This window comes from Narcine bancroftii, chromosome 4 (assembly GCF_036971445.1).
Source record: "Narcine bancroftii isolate sNarBan1 chromosome 4, sNarBan1.hap1, whole genome shotgun sequence".
NCBI lineage: Eukaryota > Metazoa > Chordata > Chondrichthyes > Torpediniformes > Narcinidae > Narcine > Narcine bancroftii.
In genome coordinates this window covers 275,892,847-275,914,118 of record NC_091472.1, presented here as the reverse complement: position 1 = coordinate 275,914,118, position 21,272 = coordinate 275,892,847, and the positions used below count along the sequence as shown (strand labels likewise).

Sequence of the window (21,272 nt, the reverse complement as noted above, 5' to 3'; positions counted from 1 at the left end):
CCCAAATTAACCATTTATGTTCAAAGTTTAAACTAATTGCAAAAATGGGTGAGCTATAATCTTGCCAATGCAGACTTTGTGCATCGTTCACAAAACTGTCTCATCATTGAGGATGATACAGCAGATTTAAATCTCAACCTGTCCTAAAACAAAAGATATGAAGCACAACCTGTGGTGTTATTTTCATCCGCAATGACTCGAGGATTAGAGTGCTCTGGACTCATGCTATTACCTTTTGTCAACTCCAGAGGAAAAGGTGGGACTTGGAATGAAAACTAAGAGCGTCTGCTGTTATTCACTGTTATTTTTTTTCCATTAACCCAGAAGATAAATCAATGTTCTGCATTTTCATTGCCTCTTTACGACTCTCAAGAACAAATAAATAGACATTGAAATATAACCTTATAAAAGATTTGTCACTTGAAAGTTGTCTCAAAAGGCATTGCTTTGTAGCTGATTGTTGGTATGGCTGAAAGAGATTGAAAAGAAACAGATAGGATTTTGGATCTTAAGACTGATGTCATTCTGTTTCTGCATTATGCCAATTCCAATATTTTGTTTAATTTCAAGCTGGACCATGTTTTCCTGACAATAGGACATATTGAAATTAACTTGGCTTCTTTTGACGAACTTACTTTGAAGCATTCTTACTCAAAGTCTGGACAACTGAAGTTCCAAATTATAACCAAATCCTCATAATAATTGCATAAGTAGTGCACTGAAGTTTTCAGGAAATGGCAGATTGAGACCATTCAGTTTTCCTTGTTAACGTGGACTGACTTAATCATCCTTTGTTGGTTTGATCTGATGATGAAGAGAAGGTGAGTCTAGTCAAATCCCCTTTAATGCAAACCTCAAAAGCACATGTAGCAGGAAGATTGATTATTTTAAAAACAATTACTGAAGTTAGTAAGTGTTATTCAATTAATTTTCACTGGGATCCAAATGTACATGACTTTAGATCAACTGCAGGCAACCAATTCATAGCACATTTAATTTTGAATGATATTCAGTGAGAATTATATCCAATTGATACTGCAGTTAATATTGCTGATGTTTGCTGAGAATGTGTACAGGAACTTGAATTAGCCAGCAAATAGTGCAACTTCACAACAATTGCTAAGAAATATTTATCCCCATTCAGTCGCACAAAAGTCCTGCAAACCAGTGGCAACACATTGTAATCTGCTTCAGTGATTCAGTCCCATTGACATACAACTGCTTCAAGCTGAAGGACAAACAGCAAATGTCACCATGTGCTGAGCTGATGAAAATTTTCTGCAGAAAAGCACATTAGACAAGTCCATCAGGCAGTTATCAGCAGACCTTCCTGAAATCCTTGCAGGAAAAGGTCACAGAATATTCTCTGAGATAGTTTCCCCTGAGCTGCAAGGTCATTTGGAAGAATGCCTCATCACTAGAACTCTCAAACCAGCACAAGACCTTGGCTAGCATTGAGAGTCACCCTCAATGTCAGATCCATCATGCATGGGCTGTCTTCAAAATGGCCACATTGTGGATAAAAATAATTGTCTACTTTATTTGGACTGTACATTCATCAAGAATCTCAAGAAAAGGAGGTTCATCCTAAGCATTCGGGGAATGGAGGCTTCTTTTTCTGGGAACAAATTCTGAGAGAATCCTCAACTGAGATAGAAGGTTTCATGCCTTCTTAGCCACCGAGTCACTTTCAGTCCAGGAAGAGGAGTAAAGCTCACTTCTCCATCCCTGCTGATGTGGAAGCAGCAGACAAATTTAAGTCCATAGGAGTAAAATCTCTAATGACTTGTTCTCGATCAAACATGTTGATGCAATGGCCAAGGAGGACAGCGGCAACTCTGGTTCCTCAGAAGCTGAGAGATTCAGCATGTTCCTGAAGACCCTCAACCCTCTCTATAGATGCACCATTGAGAGTATCCTATCTGGATGCATCACTGTATGGGATAGAAACTTCATTGCCCAAGACCGCAATAAATGCAGAGAATTATGAATACTGCTCAGACCATTACACAAACCTTCCTCCCTCCACTAATTCCATCAATTTCTTTGAAAAGTAGCTAACATACTAAAGGACCCATCTCACACAACACTCTCTTCTCCCTCCCCCTGTCAGGAAGAGAATTCAAGACTAAAATCATTCACCACTGATTGAAGAACAGGTTCTTTTCCACCACAATCAGATTCCTGAACAACCCACTTACTCATGCAATAATGTTGCCTTGACTCAGTTTGAAATGATCTCTCATAGCTCTACACTCTGTACTTTATTTCATTTATTGTGATTATGTACAAATAGACTTGCTGAACAGCACACAAAACAAACCTCATTTATTCTCATCACAGGTGATATAGCCAAATTTGAACAAGAAGATCAACAATTGGATGAAAGACACTACGATCTGCTCAAATTCTGTTGGTCTTCGAGTGGCAGTATATATCTGTGAGAGCTGCCATTTGGTACACACCAAGACACAAGAGTAGAGATGAGAAGACAATGAAGCTAAGTGCAGCCATTGCAATGGCTCTGTGGGAAAGGATCCTACAATCATTGGAAACGCAGAAGCAGAGTCTTGTGGAATAGGTGGATTGTTTGAGAACTCAGTGTTCAGAATTATTAGAGAATGTTTTGTTCGACGTTGCACTGACATTTGAGAAAGATGAGGAGTGACTGTATTTTCAAACTTCAGATTATTGTCAGAGTACAAATTAACATAAACCTGTTTTTTTTTCTTACAAGCCAGGCAGAATTTCTACTTGCCAGCAGTGCAAAAAAAAACTCTAGAAAAGATACATATACAAATGAGAGCAATTTAAACAAAGGATAAATTTAAAATAAAAGTCAATTGAATGGAGGAGGAATAAACAATGCCACCAGGGCATTATCTTTAGTTCTCCATAAAGGAGATGAGTGTCAATGCAAAAATCCTGCAAAGATTGTTCCATTTTGATGATTATATCAAAGACAGAATTTATATTCAAATTTCTACCACTGAGTTGGTTTATTCACCCATTCTTGTAATTTAAAATTTGATAAATATGCATATTTAATTTGTGGCAATTCTGGAGGAAGGGAGAGGTTAGTATTCTGGTGTCCTTCTTTTGCATTTACTGGTATCAGTGGTTTCCCATTTCTTCAATTGTTTTTCATTCAGTGGGCTGCAGAGAGGATTATTTCCATGATGAAAATCTATGTTGAGAAATCCAACTAATTCAATAATACCAAAGCAAGTAAAATAATGATGGTGAAGATTAGCTCCAAATATCAATCCGATTACATTTGAAGGATTGGAATTTCAGAACCAGAGAACGAATGATTCAGTTTGTGTGGCTGACAGGCAATGAACTTCTGAGCACTTATACATGAACTAGTTATTAGTCATACTCATGTCAGACACCAGAAGGATCTTTGATGGATAGGGCGGTGGGAGGGGAAATCTTAATTTCCATTTGATACAAATTCTTCATTGGATTGAAGCTATCTATATCTATATCTCTCTATATCTATATATAAAGGTTATTATTGATGTAACAGCTCTTCATGCCTGCTTGAAGGTAGGATTGCACCATGATCTTGATATTATTAAATTGACAAGTTATCTTCTTGGGATAATCATCACCAAAATTATCTTGTGGATTCAAATGTTTGTGGCCAATAACATTTGTTTTTACATCTCCATGAACACCAAACATTATCTAAAAATATTGCCAAACTTCAGATCAGAACATCCTGATTATGTTCAAATTTAAGTGGAAGAAGCTAGCCATTTGGTCCTTCACATCTTTTCATTTACATCAGCCCGATAGTTTATCTCAATGCCACTTTCTTGCACTAATCCCTATCCCTTGTTTCTCCTGATTTGTCAAAATCCATTCATCTCTGTAACTGAGTCTCAAAAAATGACATTGGGTAATGAATTCTAAAACTGAAGAAATGTGAGCTCATCTTTGCTCCTGAATGCTTGGCCTTTTATTTTGAGACACCGTTATATGTGGTTTGTGGAGGAGCATGTGGCCTCCCTGTTTGGAGCATTATGGACTTCTGAGGGTCATGTGAACTTCCTATCTGAAACTTGTTCAGAAGTTGCATCACCTGCCAATCAAGGTTGGACTTCGGCCTCCCATTAGTTCACACCTTTCCATTAGTTAATTTAAGTTGTTCACTGACATCATTGACCAGAAGCCCACCTCAGAACAGTATAAAACATTGATGCATAGAACATTTCCTTCTCTCTGCCTCTTGATCCAAGCCCCAGACTTTGCTCAATGCCAGGTCGCTACTGTGGACATCACTGGAGGAATGGTGGGTAAGGCGTGAATTATACAGAGTTGAACCATAATGCTGCAGCAGATAAGTCCCTGCAGAGAGCCAGATCCCTGTTAGTACAGGGAACCGGGAGTGTGCGTTGAAGTCCCTGTCTTGTTAATGTGTGTTAGTAACCGTAAGTTACTTAACAACCTAAGGTATGGGGATTGGGAGAGTCTGCTGAAATTCCAGTCTATATGTGTGTAAACATGTGGGAGAGTGTGGTAGGGTAAGCAGCCATCAGTATTGCAGTCCCTTGTGCCTGATGTTCCTGCTTCCACCTTTACAATTTTTGTCTCGTACCATGATGAAGATTAGTGGTCACTGGTATCAGAATCCAACCTAGGTCTGATGTGAATGCCGATATAGTTCTTTAGTAGTAAATTAATTAAGTATCTTTGATTCTTCCCCTGTTTGTCTCCCATGTGTTCAATAAAATTATTTTTGATTATAACACTTGGGTCCAAATTTATCTCTGTGTGAACCGACTGAACCTGATACTTACCAAATACAACAGGCACTGACCCCTGGTTCCAGCTACTCCTGCCATGGTAAACCTGAACTCCTCAGCTACAATGTTGTGAATAATCTGGCTGAGAGCTTTCACTGTACGTAGTCATGATCCACCAAACATGATCAGTGTCTATCCCAATGATCATCCCAAGGCATGAGATGAGATGAAGAGCTGTTTGTTGACAGTGTTCATTTCAATTTATAATTTATCCAATATAACAGCAGTCACTGATAGGCTATATCAGATTTGGATTTAATCAAATTTCAAAATATTTGCAACATTCACAATGCGTATGGCCTTAAAATGGGCATTTAAAAGGCCAGGGATTGAGATCTCTACAAGAAGTCCAGGTACAACCTGCAGAAGGCCATCTCTGAAGCAAAGTGGCAATTACGGAGGAAGCTAGAGACAATACAACAGTTATGGCAGGGAGTGCAGGGCATTATGCCATACAAAGGGAGGGCAAACACCATAGATGGCTGTGATGCTTCATTACCCAATGAGCTGAACACCTTGTATTCCTGTTTTGAGAAAGAAAAACAAACAGTGCATGCTAGAATCCCAGAAAAGGCTAAGGACCCTGTGATATCTGTCTCTGAGGATGTCAGTACATCATTCAAGAATTTGAACACTCGCAAGGCATCAGGCCCTGATAGCATACCTGGCAGAGTACTGAAAATCTGTGACAACCAATTTGACAGAGTGTTCATGGACATTTTGAACCTCTCATTGCTGCAGTCAAAGAGTCCCACCTGCTTCAAAAGGGCATCAATCATCCCGGTGCCCAAGAAAAGCGGAGTGAGCTGCCTCAACGACTATCGCCCAGTAGCACCAATTTCTACTGTGATAAATGTTTGAGAGAGTGGTCATGGCCAGAATTAACACATACCTAAGCAAAGATCTGGACACACTGTAATTGTGTTAGGCGATTGTTGCAATCGCTGCACAGCAGATGCAATATAACTGGCTCTCTACTAAGCTCTGCATCACCTCGAAAACAGCAACTCATTTCATAAGGCTGCTCTTCATCCACTACAGCTCAGCCTTCAACACCATTATTCCCTTAGTGCTGGTCAAGAAGCTGCAAACTCTGGTTGTTTGCACCCCCTCTGCAACTGGATTTTTGCCATCCTCATTTGAAGACCATTGTCAGTAATGTAATGGATCTGACTTAATATTAATGTTTAGGTTAATGGAATGCTATATTCCTTATAAATAAGTTTTGGGTTGGTTTTGAGTTGATTACAGGGTTACAAACACAGGTCACAGTACATTTAGGAGAACCATTGTACTCAGAGAAGAGAGAAAGTGTATAGGACTTGTGTGGAAGTCTCAGCTTAGTATTGCATGATGGAATGCAGAAATTCAGCTTTGCATTCCCCAAAGAAGATTATGTACAATTTAAGGAAGTATGACACATTTGTTGAACTGTGGCAGCCATATCTGAAGCACATAGATGAGTGGAAATGACCTATGTCCACATCAACCCCACCCCCACCAAGCCTTAAGTAATGAAAAAAGAAATAAGCTGTTCCACCAGGTAAATAAAGAAGAGAGTGAATTGGGGGGCATAGCACAGAGCTTATCATTTTTAATTATAATTATATAATTGTGTGTTATAATTTTTATATTCATTTTCATTGTTTATCCCCAACCCTTTATTGTTTATTTAATACTAGGTAATTGGTAGCATGTTGTTTTTCTTATGTAATTGTATATCTGTATAGGTTTAGGGAAAAGGGAGGGAAGGGAGAGGGGAAAATGCTGGACTCCAAATTATATTGTGCATAAGAAAAATGTACTATATTGTTTGCTTGCGTGGGTCTTGAAAATAAAATATTTTTAAAAAGTTCATTTTCAAAGTCGCAGTATCTGGAAAAGGATCTGAACTGGATCATAATTATTCAAGAACAATTGAGTATTTGCTTTATTAAAAACTGAAGTATCTACGTACTCAATAAGAACTGTAGAAGGAAGCCATTTGTTTTTAAACCAAACCACTAGCCTCTTGAACAGAGATGAGGTAAGAGGTTGTTATGGATGTGGAGTGGGTTGAAAAAGGCCAGAGGTTTGGTAGAAATAAAACTAATAGGCATGTGGTTTCCAAGAATTTAGACTGACCTCATTGATAATATAACTGTCACATGATTTGGAGAAATATATTATTGAATTCAGACATTTTTGGATCTGTTTACAGAAGTTAAAACCCTGTGACAAACACAGGAGTGGGAACATCGTGGTGGACAGGGTTTAATTACAGTAACCAAAATAGGTGATGTGTGTATTAATTTTAAGAAAAGGGGACACAGAATAAATAGAGAGCAAAAAGAGCAGTTTTGTTTGGAAAACATATTACAAAGTCTTCATTCAAAAGAAAAAGATTTGATCTGGGAAGACAGGCTTTGTTTTCTACTTTTCGCAGGAGGTACATTGGTGTCTCAATAAGATGGTCACTTATTTCAAGGACAACTCATCGAAAGAATTGAGAGTTTTAAGACCCCTGAAGATATTATGTTTAAAAGTACTTTATAATTATTTCTGAACTGAAAATTTAAGGCCTTCAAGCAAGACTAAAATTATGATGAAGTTTTAAACATTTACTTTTCAGAGTGGGACTTTATTACATACACACACACACACACACACACACATTTGTGCATAGTGGGGTTAAATTTAGAGTTAAGTTTAGAGATAAGTAAGAAATGTTATGTTATTAATAGTTTGATAAAAACCATTATTTTGAATTTAGCATTATCTGGTAAATTTTCCATTGTTGTTCCTTTGTTAATGCAAAGTCTTTTTCGTCCCAAACAAAATTAAAAGGGTTATTGGTTCATAACAGTATGAATTGGAAATAACATCTCCTCCTCACTGATTATCAACACAGGTGCATCTTAAGGATGTGGGCTTAGCCCACTACTCTACTCATTATACACCCATGACTGTGTGGCCAGGCACAATTCCAATGCTATCTACAAATTTGCTGATGACACCACAGTTGTTGGCAGAATCATAAACGGCAATGTGGAAGCCTACAGGAGGGAGATAGATCAGCTTGGTGAGTGGTGTCACATCAATGTTAGCAAAAATGTGATTGTGGACATCAGGAGGAAGTCAGGAGAACACGACCCAGTCCTCATCGAGGGCTCACTTGTGGAAACGGTCAAGAACTTCAAATTCCTGCATGTCAAAATCTCAGAGAATCTGTCTAGGAGCCTCCATGTAGATGTTTTCATGAAGAAAGTTTGCCATGTGTTTGAGGAGATTCGGTATGTCACCGAAGATTCTCAAACTTCTACAGGTGTATCAGGGAGAGAATTCTGGCTGGTTGCATCACTGCCTGGTATGGAGGTTCCATCTCTCAGGACAAGATAAAACTCCAGAGGGTTGTTAACTTAGCCTGTAACATTATAGGCACCAGACGTCACTTCATCGTAGACATCTGTGAGGCAGAGTCTTTAAAATAAATCAGCATCTAACTTCAAAGCTCACCACCACCCAGGTAATGCCCCCTTAACTCTGCTACCTTAGGGAAAAAGGTACAGGAGCCTAAAGACGAGCACTCAGCGGCACAGGGACAGCTTCTTCCCCGCTACCAGCAGATTCCTGAATAATCAATGAATCAAAGACACTGCTTTACATTTCATGCACTTTAAAAAAATATATTGCTGTAAGGTGGCTTATATGAATGTTTACACTATGATACTGCCACAACAGACCAAATATTGTAACTTGTTCATGACAATGAATTCTGAAACTGATTCTGATTCCTTCAGAAAGTAGACAAATTTTCATTTCTTAAATTTCAAATATCAGTTAACTTTCTTTGGGGCACGAAGATGACTGTGAGGAATGGGCAATCATGGGAGATATGGGAATTGCTGCTGCTTGTTACTTAGTTAACACACTAATGGCATCATGAAGAAAGAACGTCAGTCCATCTACTTCCTCAGGAATTTGCAAAGATTTGGTATGACACCAGGAACGCTGGCAAATTTCTATAGTAAATGTGCTGACTGTGTGCATCATGGTCTGGTATGGGGACACCAATGCCAATACACATAAATCCCTGCAAAAGTTAATGGACACAGCCCAGGACATCACAAGCAAAACCCTAACAAAAGTAGCAATCAACAAGGATCCACACCACCCAGCACTCTCTGTTCTCAATGCTACCATCAAGAAAGAGGTATAGGTGTCACAGGACATGCACCACCAGATTCAGGAACTGCTGCTACCCCTCCATCATCAGACTCCTCAACAACAAACTCAATCTGGGATTCATTTAATGACCCTTACTTGTATACTTTATTGATTTTTATTTATTCTCTCTATTGCACAGTTTGTTTAATTTATTATTTGTTTACATGCATATGATGTGTAGAGTTTTTTTTGCATGACTCACAAGTGGTAATTCTGTCTTGCCGACAGAAGAAGATGGTATGTGATGTCATGTATGTACTCTGACAATAAATCTGAAATATGACACAAGTAATGGTCCAGGACTTGCATACACAGTAAAAGGACTCTCACTTCCAAGCCTTACAACTTACAGAAAAAATGTAGACTTCAGATTGAAGCATGATACAATACTTAGAACCCATCATTATGATAAGATGCCACACATGTAGCTGCTTAACAAGATAGAAGCCCATGGAAATACAGGAAATGTACTAGCATGAATTGCCTGGTTGACTTAGAGAAGGTAAAGAATGGGAATAAATGGGGCCTTTTCCACCTGGCAGCAGGTGACTAGTGCTATTCTATGGGTGTCAGTTTTGGGGCCACTTCTTTTCATGTTGTGCATAAATGATTTAGATGATAGAATTGATGCCTTTATGTGGATAATTGGAAGATAGGTTGAGGAGCCAAGAAAGTGTATTGTTGTGAAACCAAGAAATCTGCAGAGAGATTTGAACATTGGGAGAATGGGCAAAGTAGATGGAATACATTGGAGGAAAGTGTATGGTAGTACACTTTGGTAGAATGGGACAAAAGTAGACAAATTTCTAAATGGAGAGAGAATTTGGAAAGTGGAGGTCCAGAGGGACATTGGAGTCATTACGCAGAATTCTCCAAAGGTAAACTTGCAGGGTGAGTCAGTTGTAAGGAAAGCCAATGCAATGTCAGCATTAATCTCAAGAGCACTAGAATACAAAAGCAAATATGTAATGGTGAGGGTTTCTAAGTGATGGTCAGACCACATTTGGAGTAAGGTGAGCAGTTTTGGACTCAACACAAGATTCTGAGAGGCAAAATGGTAGACAGCAAGACTAGCAATCACCAGAGGTCATCAGTACAAAATGAAGGGAGGAAAGTTTATGGGAAACATCAGGGGAAAGTTTTTTCCACACAGAGTTGTGGGTGCCTGCAATGCATTGCCATTGGTGGTGGTGGAGGCTGAAACAATGGGTGCAGTTAAGAGACTCTTAAGTAAGCACATGGATGAAAGACAAATAGACGATTATGAGGAAGAGAGGGTTTAGTTTTTTTTGTAATATATGTCAGTAGAGTATAGGCCAAAAGGCCTGTATTTGCTGTCGAGTGCAATGTTTTATATATCAGGAAGGAGATAGTAGAATTTGAGATAAAGCAGGTGATTTAAAGTATATGATCCCAGGAATGAAAGGGTTCACATATGAAGAGTATTGCTGGCTCTGGGCCTAATAATCACCAGAGTATAGAAGGATGGAAAGTGTGGGTGGGAAATAGGAAGTGAAAACCTCATTGAAGCATAGCAAATGTTGAAAAGCTGACATAGACTAGACATGGGGAAGATGCTTCCAGTAGTTGGAATGTTTAGGACCAGAGGGCACAGCCTCAGAATAAAAGGTGTCACTTTAGAACAGAGATGAGAAGTTGCTTTAGGCAGAAGGTATTGATTGAATTTGTGGAATTCACAATCAGCTATGGAGGCCAAGTATATTTAAGGCAGAAGTTGATGGGTCCTTGATTAATAAAGGTGACAACGGTTAGAACGGGGTCCCAACGAAAAGCACATCAGCCTAGATTTGAATGGTGGCGCAGACACAATGGGTGGAATTACTTAATTCTGCTCCCAAGTCTTGTTCATTTCCAGTAAATCAATTAAACTCAGGAGCAGAGCTCAAAGCTCTTCTAAACAGTAACCAGGACACAATTGCTTGTGGATGGTAGCTTAGATTTACTCCACCATTATATTGTGTATCCTTAATGAAAATCATAGTATTGAATTCAAGCATGAACAGTGCTGAATTCTAAGCAAAAAAAAAATGAAATGAATTCCTTCAATATTATTTTCATCATCATTCATTAAATGGCTTCTGGCTTCACCATTGCTAACTTAATTTCCATAAAGCAATTAATTTAAAAATCTATGATGTTAATGAAAGTATTTATTAATTTGTAATGAGTTTCAGGAAAACCACCTGCTTTTGCTGCCAATGTGTGTGTATATATATATATATATATATATATATATAACATGCAGCCAATGACGTAACATGTTTCAATCTAAGAGTTTATTGATTTTGTTTCTAGTATAAAATTATTAGACAAGTTTTACTTTGGAGGAAAAATAGTGGACATGTATGTGAAAATCGTTTTTGGTTTCAACAATTAGAATGTCAAAACAGACATTTAGCAGATAGTTTTCCTCAAACTCATTACAAATTAATAAACACTTTCATTAACATCATCAATTTTTAACAGGGCAGCATGGTTGGCGCAGCCGTTAGTGCGACGCCTTTATAGTGCAAGTGATCAGGACCGTGGTCCGAACAACCACGCTGTCGGTAAGGAGTTTGTATATTCTCCCCTTATCTACATCAGTTTATTCCAGGGACTCTGGTTTGCTCCCACTGTTCAAAAAATGTACTGGGGCTGTAGGTTAATTGGGTGTAAATTGGGCAGCATGGACTTGTGAACTTAAATGGCCTGTGCATCTAAAGTTAAAATTTAACATGTGAATGCTACAAATAAGTTGGCATACAAAATAAGTGAACTTTCAAGTATGATGTTTGTCGATGTAAAAAAGGGTACAGATAATAATTTAAGGAACTACTTGGATGCAAAATAAAATACTTAAATAAAAGTTCATAACCTGAAATGCTAACTCTCTTTTTCACCCTCAGACATGCCTCCTGATTTGCTGTGCCTTTGCAGCAATGTCTGTTTTCATCAACATAGAACAATGTAGCACAGGAACAGACACTTCAGCTCACATGACTGCACCGAATGTGATGGCCAGGTTACATTAAAACTCCACTATTTGCAAAGTGATGCATATCCTTCTATTTCCTGCAATATTTTACAACTTACACTGCCTTGCACAATATCCTCTTGAAAGACTACTGTGAGATCATCTTTGCAACCACCCACAATTATACTTGTATCAATGGAAGTCCAGAACATTGAGCTGTTAGTTCCGGACCTCCTTCCAACCTTCAGCTCTATTATAGCTACATATGGTTATTCTTAACTTAAAAAAAATCACCTTCTTGCCTTATTGTGGTAATTTATTTTTGTTTCTATTATTGTTGGTGTACCTCATGTACCTGCCTGACTGGAATATTTTATATGGTGTCCACCTGCCTGACAATGATCTCACGCTGAATTTGACACTGATAAAGGACTAAGTGTTGTAGATGACATTAGGGATTTTTCACTCTCTTGCTCCTGAAGGCAATAATACTGTTCATTTCACCAGGAAAATGTACTTTATTTTTCACATCATGCCTGAAAGATAACATCCCAATTACGAAGGACTCCCAGGCTTTCATCCAAGGATGTGATTGTCAAATCTCTGTAGTGGATTTTGAACCCAGTGCCCTATGAATCTCAAGGGATAAGAATTGTCACAGAACAGTAACTGATACTTCATCAAAAGGGAAATATAAATGCATTGGTTACAATTTCCTGTTTAACTTGTTCATTTTTTTCTGAAAAAAAAAGCTAAATCTCAGACTAAGGTTCTAACTTGAAAAAAAAACATTTGGATGATTTAAAAAAGGGTTATGCAAAAGAAGATCATGGTATTTAGCTTTTCTGGTGGAGTGGAATATATCCCTATTGAAAATTAGAGAAGGTTGCTTATCTCAGTAGTGCTAACCAGAGAAGTACCAATATTCCATCAATCTCAAACTAGATATTCCATGATAGTTGGACAGTTCAGTAAGTAGCAGCTCATTGGTCATATGGAGACAAGCACATGAAGTGGCAAGACATACAAGGCCAAGGAACAGGTATGAGCAAATGGAATTAAAATAGATAAGTACAGTGGTCAGAATGAATATGTGTGGTGGAGAGCCTCTTTCCGCTCATTTGACAATGACTATTTGGAACACAGAAATATTGGAATATATGACCACAGATTCCTGAAAGCAGCATGAGGCCTTGTCAAAAGGAAATGCCATAATTATCATAATTATTAATGAAGTATGGAATAGAAATGCAGGGACGGCATGCTTCGAATGTATTAAAGATGAGATCAACCCCATCCAAATGTATATCGTCATTACCAACCCCTATAAGTCACAGGAATGATGTGCTTGAATAGTTGAAAACTGAGAGGAGGTGAGGATAGGAGGATAGGCCAGAGCTGGGGAATTTTAATTATGAGTTATAACCAATTAGACTTCCTGTATCTGACGTGAGATTTAACTGAGATTTTTAAGATTGTAAACTAATAGAAGTGAGTGGACAGGTTGGACTTGTTAGTTGAGGGGGCAATAACAAGCAATCAACATTTAAAAAAACTAATAGGATTAGCTTGCACTCGATGCCACCAAAACTAAGATTGTTGACTTCAGGAAACAAAAGCCAGAGGTATACAATCCAGTGATCATTGGGGATCAGAGGTGGAGAGGATGAGCAAATTTACCATAAATATTCGTGTATAATGCGTTCCGTGTATAATATGACCACACCCCCCATTGAGAGGAAAATTTTTACCCCTGTGACGCCTGCCCGGCCACCCGAGTCACACAGCCGACTACCCCTCACCTGGCCACCTGAGTCGCGCTGCTGACTACTGCCCGCCCGGCTGACCAAGTTGCGCTGCGAGCTACTGCTCGTCCACCCGGCTGTCCGAGTCACGCTGCCAATGCTCGGCCACCCGAGTCACGTTGCTAACTACTACTCGCCCGCCCGACTGCTCGAGTCATGCCGCGAGTTGCAGAATTTAAAAAAATAATACTCTCATGTATAATGCGACCCCCCCTATTTTTGAGGGGAAAAAAGGTGAATTTTTTTTTTGCATTATACTCAAATATTTATGGTAAGTTCTTGAGAGTCATTATCTTGGATGATCTTTCCTGGACCCAACATACCAATGGGATTGTAAAGAAAGTATGTCAGCGCCTCTACTTCATACGGAGTTTGCCGAGATTTGTTATGACACCAGGAACCCTGGAAAATTTCTAGAGAGGTGTGGTGGAAAGTGAGCTGACCAGCTGCATGACAGTCTGGTATGGGGACACCAATATCCTTGGTGGTAAAGACCTCCAAAAAGTAGTGGACACAGCCCAGGACATCACAGACAAAACCCTCTCCACTATTGAATACATCTACAGGGAAAGCTGCCATCAGAGGGCAGAAACAATCATTGATGACCCACACCACCCAGCACATGCTCTGTTCTCACTGTTACCATCTGGAAAGAGGTATAAGTGTCACAAGACTTGCATGACCAAGTTTAGGAACAACTGTTACCCCTCCAACATCAGAGTCCTCAACAACAAATTCAGATATTCATTTAAGCACTCTTACTTGTGTACTTTATTATTTTTCTTTTATTCTCTCTTTATTGCTCAGTCACTTTGTTTATATTTGCTATCTCTTCACAGTTCTTTTATTTGTTTCCATGTTTACACTGGAACAGACATCTTGGTGGTTCGTCAGCATACATGTGTTCACAAATGAGCATGCCATAGCAGATAGCTGAAGGGAAACTCCAGATAAACTTTGACAAATAAAATAATTTTGAAATACATGCATCAGCATCCCTTCATGTGCCCCAAATGTTAAGGCAAGAGAATAATACAAATGTATGCTTTGAGCTGTGTTGGGAAAAAAAAACATTAAAGGTTCTTCTCAAAAGTACATATGAATCAGTTAATTTAGGAAAGATTCTCACAGATCCTTGAAATAAGTCAATATCCCAGTATGAGCTGTCTTCCCTGTGGCCTTCGAATGCATCTCTGCAGAAGTGACACAAATACTTCCTGACTAAGCCAAAGCCTCTTGAGATTCTCTTGTTGTATATTGTTTTCATAGAATAAAGAAGATTACAGCACAGCATACACCCTTCTACCCATGACCTTGTGATGACTTACTCAACAATCTAAACCTCTTCTTCTACATCTATTTTTATTTCATCCATGTGTCTAAGAGTCTTTTAAAAGTTTTTTTTTGTACCAGCCTCCCCTACTGCCCCTGACAATGCATTCCAAGCACCCACAACTCTGTTAAAAAAAACCCTAAACTTTCCTCCCCTCACCTTTTTTTCTGAAGTTGTAGGCTGTCCACTTATCTATGCCTCTCATAATCTTGTAAATGACTATTAAGTCACCTCTCATTCATCATAATTAGACCTTCCCCAAATAAACCATATATAAGAGTTTATGGCATGGAAACAGGAAATCTCAGCCTTTCAAGTCCATGCCGGTTCATTCAAACAACTACGATGGATCCCCTTGCTAACTAACCTTTCATGTAGAACTTTATCAAAAGCTTTGCTAAAATCCAGATAGATGACATCAACTGCCCTACATTCATCCACCTTTCTTGTCACTTCTTCAAAAAACTCAACAAGGTTCGTCAGGCATGATTTCCCTTTCACAAACCCATGATGGGTGCTCCTGATCAATCCCTGCTTATTTAGATATTTACACACACCATCTCTAAGAATACCCTTCATGACTTTCCCTACCACCGAAATCAAGCTTACAGGCCTATAATTACTTGGCCGGCACCTCTTGCCTTTTCTAAACAATGGAACTACATTAGCAACCCTCCATTCCCGTGGCACCACATCCTCCTCCAGTGATTGTTGAAAAATCACTGACAGTGCCTTCGCTATTTGCTCCCTGACCTCCCTTAATATCCTGGGCAAAATCCCATCAGGACCAGGAGACTTATCCACTTTTACTGATCCTAGAAGCTCCAAAACCCTCTCTTTACTAATCCCTGTCTTTTCCATAACTAAGCTATTTGCATCACTTATCTCACATAGCCCAATGTCCTTTTCCTTTGTGAACACAGATGAGAAAAATCATTTAATATCTCTCCCATCTGATACAGTTCCTCACACAGTTCACTGCTCTCATTTTCCATTGGTCCTATTCTATCCTTAACCCTCCTTTTACTATTCACAAATCTGTAAAAACCCTTTGGATTCACTTTTACCTTATCAGCTACTGACACCTCATACCTTTTTTTTGCCTTTCTAATTTGCTTCTTAAGGATTTTTCTGCAATTTTTGTAATAATCATACATCTTATCCATTTTTTGTTTCTTAAATTTAGTATATGCCCCCCTCTTATCCCGAACCAACTTCCTAGTTTTTCCAGAAAACCATGCATCCTTTGAATTTTTGGCCTTGCCTTTCGATCTGACTGGCACATAAAGATCCTGTACTCTCAATATTTCTTCTTTAAATACCCTCCAAATCTCCTCTACATCCTTTCCAGAAAAAAAGATCAGCCCATATAATTTTCTGCAAATCCCTTCTCATTTCTTCAAATCTGGCCTTCCCCCACTCGAAGACCTTCAACCTTGGACCTGACCTGTCACTTTCCATATTTAAGTTGAAGCTAATGGACCTATGATCTCTCGATCCAAAGTTCTCACCAACGTACACTTCCGTCTCCTGCCCTATTCCATTCCCTAACTATAGATCTAACACTGCCTCCCCTCCAGTTGGCATCTCAATAAAGCAATCCTGAACACATTGTACAAAGTCGAAGCCATTCTGCTCTCTCACTGATTGTTTTTTTCCAATCAACGTTAGGAAAATTGAAATCCCCAACTATCTCAACCCTATTTCTACAACACATCTCAGCTATTTCCCTGCACATTTGCTCTTCCAGTTCCCTATCTTCTTTTGGTGGCCTATATTTGTAGCCTCACCTTTCTTATTTTTTAAACAGTTTACCATTTTATCCCATCCTTGTCCATAGTGATGCTAAATATCAAAGAGTTATTGTCACTGTCAGTGATATTTTCCCCCATTGTGACATCTGTCATCTGTCCAAATTCAGTACCAAGTACTCAGTCCAGTATAGCCTTTGCTCTACTCTACTTGTCCCCACTCTCTCTCAGGAATTATTCTTGGACACATCTGACAAATTCTACCCCTCTTGCAGTAAGGAGATGCCATTCAAACATAGGGAAGTTGAATTATCCCATAACAATCACGTTAAATTATCAAGACTATTTTACATTGCGGCTCAAGTTGAAGTTGTTTAGTTAGAAAACTTATTATTTACTTAAGGAAAAAAAAATCATTCCATAGTAGCTGTGATAGTACAGACCTATCACCAATGTATATAGTTACAGTATCTAGAGTGTAATGACTGTGCGTACAGCGATTGGCTGAGAGCTTAGCCATGCCTACTGTCTGGGCCTTAAAGGGTTGTGTCCCTAGCCAGGTCGGATCATTCTGGACTGGTCGGCCACCTGTGAAGAGCTCCTGTCTTTTGCTAATAAAAGCCTTGGTTTGGATCAACAAGTCTTTGATTCTTTCGGCGAGCTCTTCAGTAGCTAAATGTTGTTCTTGTGGGAATTGAGCTTAAAAATTCACCGTTTTTCTACTTATGTGAATTAGGTTGAAATTATAGTATTCAGTCATTGTTAATAGCAAGACCATTGCACGTCACGTTAAAAAAAATACTTGCAACACCTAACAGGTCAGCTAGCATCTTTTAAAAAAATGTATCAATATGAGTTAATGTTTCAGGTTCAGGTAGACTAAGAAAACTAATCAGTTTTAAGTTGCAGAAGGGTGAATTGGAGATGTTTAAACACTCAGATCACTTCAGTAATTCTAGCTTCATCCAATGAATATATTTAATTTATCTAATGGTTATTCAACACCCTCTCTGCAAATTTAAATTAATGTTTCCTCACTTTCCCAGACCTGAAGGATCATGAAAGATCAATTCTGCTTACTAATTCCACATTATCATCCACTGACTTTAAACCTTTTTTTTTCTGTTTTATCAAGTTCTTTATTTAAATCACACATTGTTTTCAACTTGCATAGACCAAAGTGCTTTACAAACCAAGGCAATTGATCAAAACTAGTGGAACTATTTCCTGAACAACAGATTAAGGCATTATAAAAAGATCACAACTGCAGTGAATAGTGCAACTTTGTCAGAGGTTAGGAGGGTTTCAGATGTTAAACTCTAATGACAAAAGGTATGTTTTTAGCTTGGGTTGAAAGCAGTTGAAGGAGGGGGCCAGTTTAGTGGTCAGGGGAATGCTGTTCCACAGTTTGGGGGCCGCAACCAGCAGCTTGATTCTGAGCCACACCGGCAGCCACTGGAGGGAGGCCAGTATTGGGGTGATATGGTCATTTTTCTTGGCACCTGTCAGGACCCTAGTGGCAGCATTCTGAACATTGGAGGTGGGTTAGGCAGGACTGGCTAGAGAGTTTGTGTAGTCCAGATGTGAGAAGATAAGGTTGTGAATAACCTTTTTGAGGTCCTTGACTGAGAGGTACAGTTTTATTTAACAATAGTGCGGAGCTGGAAAAAGCAGGCCTTCACCACAGCATTGAAATATTTGTCAAATTTGAAGGCAGAGTCAAATAGCACCCCAAGGGATTTACGTGGGCTGCCTAAAAAAATCTCTTGGTGCCTGCCACATTGACCACCGCTAGTGGGCTGATATCGCCTTAAACCGTGCATCTTGGCGCCTCAGTTTGGCGGGCAGCAACCTCCTTTGAAGAAGACCGCAGAGCCCACCTCACTGTCAAAAGGCAAAGGAGGAAAAACCCAACACCCAACCCCAACCAACCAATTTTCCCCTGCAGCCGCTGCAACTGTGTCTGCCTGTCCCGCATCGGACTTGTCAGCCACAAACGAGCCTGCAGCTGACGTGGATTTTTACCCCCTCCATAAATCTTTGTCCGCGAAGCCAAGCCAAAGAAGAATAAGAGTGGATAGATTACCTAGAAAGTCATGTAATTTTTTTTGTTGAAATTAGAGGGACGGAATAGGATGATCTCAAATTTTGTCTCATTAAGTTGGAGGAAGTTGCGGGCCACCCAGCATTTTATGTTTTCCAGGCAGTTGGTTATGTTAATTTTTGACTGGTCATTCAGTTTTAGGGAGAGGTAGAGCTGGGTGTCATCAGTGGAAGTCGATCCCATGTTTGTACATGAGATGGCTGAGGAGGAGCATGTACAGTGGGGAAAAGAATGGGGCTAAGGTTGGATCCTTGCGGAACCCCGCAAGGCTGATGCATGGTTCCCACATTAACTGTGAAAGCCCTGACAGTGAAGTAAGAATTGAACCAGCTCAGGGCCAAACCATTGATGGCCAACCTCCTGCTGGAGAATCAGAATAGCATGATCGACCATGTGGAATGCTGCGCTGAGGTCTAGGAGCGTTAGAACATCAACGCCACCCAAGTCCGTGGTGAGGAGTAAACTGTTGTATACCCGCAATAAGGCCAACTCTGTGCTGTGGTGGGCTTTGTATCCTGACTAAAACTTTTCCATTGTTTTAGTTTGGTGAAGATAGGGAGATAGTGGTTAAGTATTACTTTTTTCAAGAAGTTTGGAGAGGAATGTAAGTTTCAAAACAGGTTTGTAATTTTTGGAGTTAGTGGGATCAAGATTAGTTTTTTTTCAGGAGGGGCTGAACCACTGCACATTTGAACCAGGTTGGGAGAGAGCCAATGGCTAGGGAGTTGTTGATGGAGAGGATGCTTGGACCGTAATGTTGAAGATATCCTTCAGGAGGGTGGTAGGGATAGTGCTAAGGGGGTAGGTTGTAGGTTTCATGGTAAACACGGTCTTTCTTAGAGTGGGTAGTGTGATGGGACTGAAACTGTCTAGGTTATGTGGACAGAGCTGCAGTTGAGTTAGATTATGGTGGCAAGGGGAGGATGTTTTTCCTAATGTTCTCAACTTTGTAGATGAATAATTTTAATATGTTATATTTCCAGCATTTGGAATTTTATTTACATTAATAATTTAGATTTGGGTGCATATTTACTCGATTTGCACATTACTCAACATTAGCAAAAGTGAACACTGAGTGAGCTGGTATTAAACTTCAAGGAGATGTGGACAGGCAAATGGATGGGAAGATAATGTTGCAAGTTATATTTAAATTCCAGGTGAAATATTACATTTCGGTGGAGGAATGAGAAGAGACTAAATGAACTCAAGGCCACAATATTAAAGGCTGAACAAAAACAGAGCTCGAGGTAAGATATATGGATAGTTCATTGAAAGTCACTGGGAATGTTTAAGAAATGTTAAAGAACATATTGGAATCCCAATCATTATAAATGAAATTATAAAGTAAAAGAAGATGGTGATACTTTCAAAAACAGAATGGGAGCTGTGTTCCGTTTACAGTGATACATTTTAAGAAAGTTGTGGAAGTTTTGGAAGCAGTTACATGGATAGAAGGGAGAAGCTAGGATTGTTCTCCTTGGGAAAGACAAGCTGAGGAAGGGGCTTGATGTACTTAATCATTAAGGGTATAGAGAGTAGATAAGAAATAAACTGTTCCTAGTGACTTATGAATCATGAATGGAAGGGCATCAATTGAAAGTGAAGCACAGAACTGCAGGGGCAGTTGAACAAACAAAGGAAAGCAAAATGGACTCAACAAGTCTGGCATCATCCACAGAGAGAAGTGAAGAGTCAACATAGTGTGTTTTCTGAACACTTTTCTGAAACTAAGGTGGGAAGGGGAGATAGCAAGCATAAAAGAAGGGGGGAGAGGGCTGGGGAAAGCTCAGGAAATGATAGGATACCGGACAAATTAAGGTGGGAGAGATAAAGAGGGGAAAAGACACGGGGGAATGTCGAGTGGAAGAACATGGGAACAGATAAGGGACAGATGAAAACAATGAAATCGGATGGAGCTGAGAGTTGCAAATTTAGAACAGCAATGCCACCCAAATCTGTGGTGAGGAGCCATCCACAATGGAAGTGGAGGTAAATGGGCAGCCTATTAATTGTTTATTTGACTCAGACAGTACAGAAAGTTACATCCACCCCTCGATCACTAAACCACTAAATCTTGCATTATACCCATCTAAACACACGATCACGATGGCTTGCTCAGGACTAGAACAAGAAATGACAAGTTATTGAAGAATTAATTTAAAAATACATGACAATGAGTATTCTGATTTCAAGATTTCTGTTCTCCCCGGCCTATGCACTTCTATGCTTCTTGGTCTAGACTTTCTATGCCAAATGAAAAGTATCATATTTGCATTTAATGG

At 39.3% G+C, this 21,272-nt stretch overlaps 1 protein-coding gene across 12 annotated transcripts in view; it reads right to left on the bottom strand.

Moving 5' to 3' along the window:
* Nucleotides 1-21,272, bottom strand: part of LOC138761991 (low-density lipoprotein receptor-related protein 1-like) — a 1,165,126-nt gene that overhangs the window by 1,045,156 nt on the left and 98,698 nt on the right. The window lies entirely within an intron of this gene.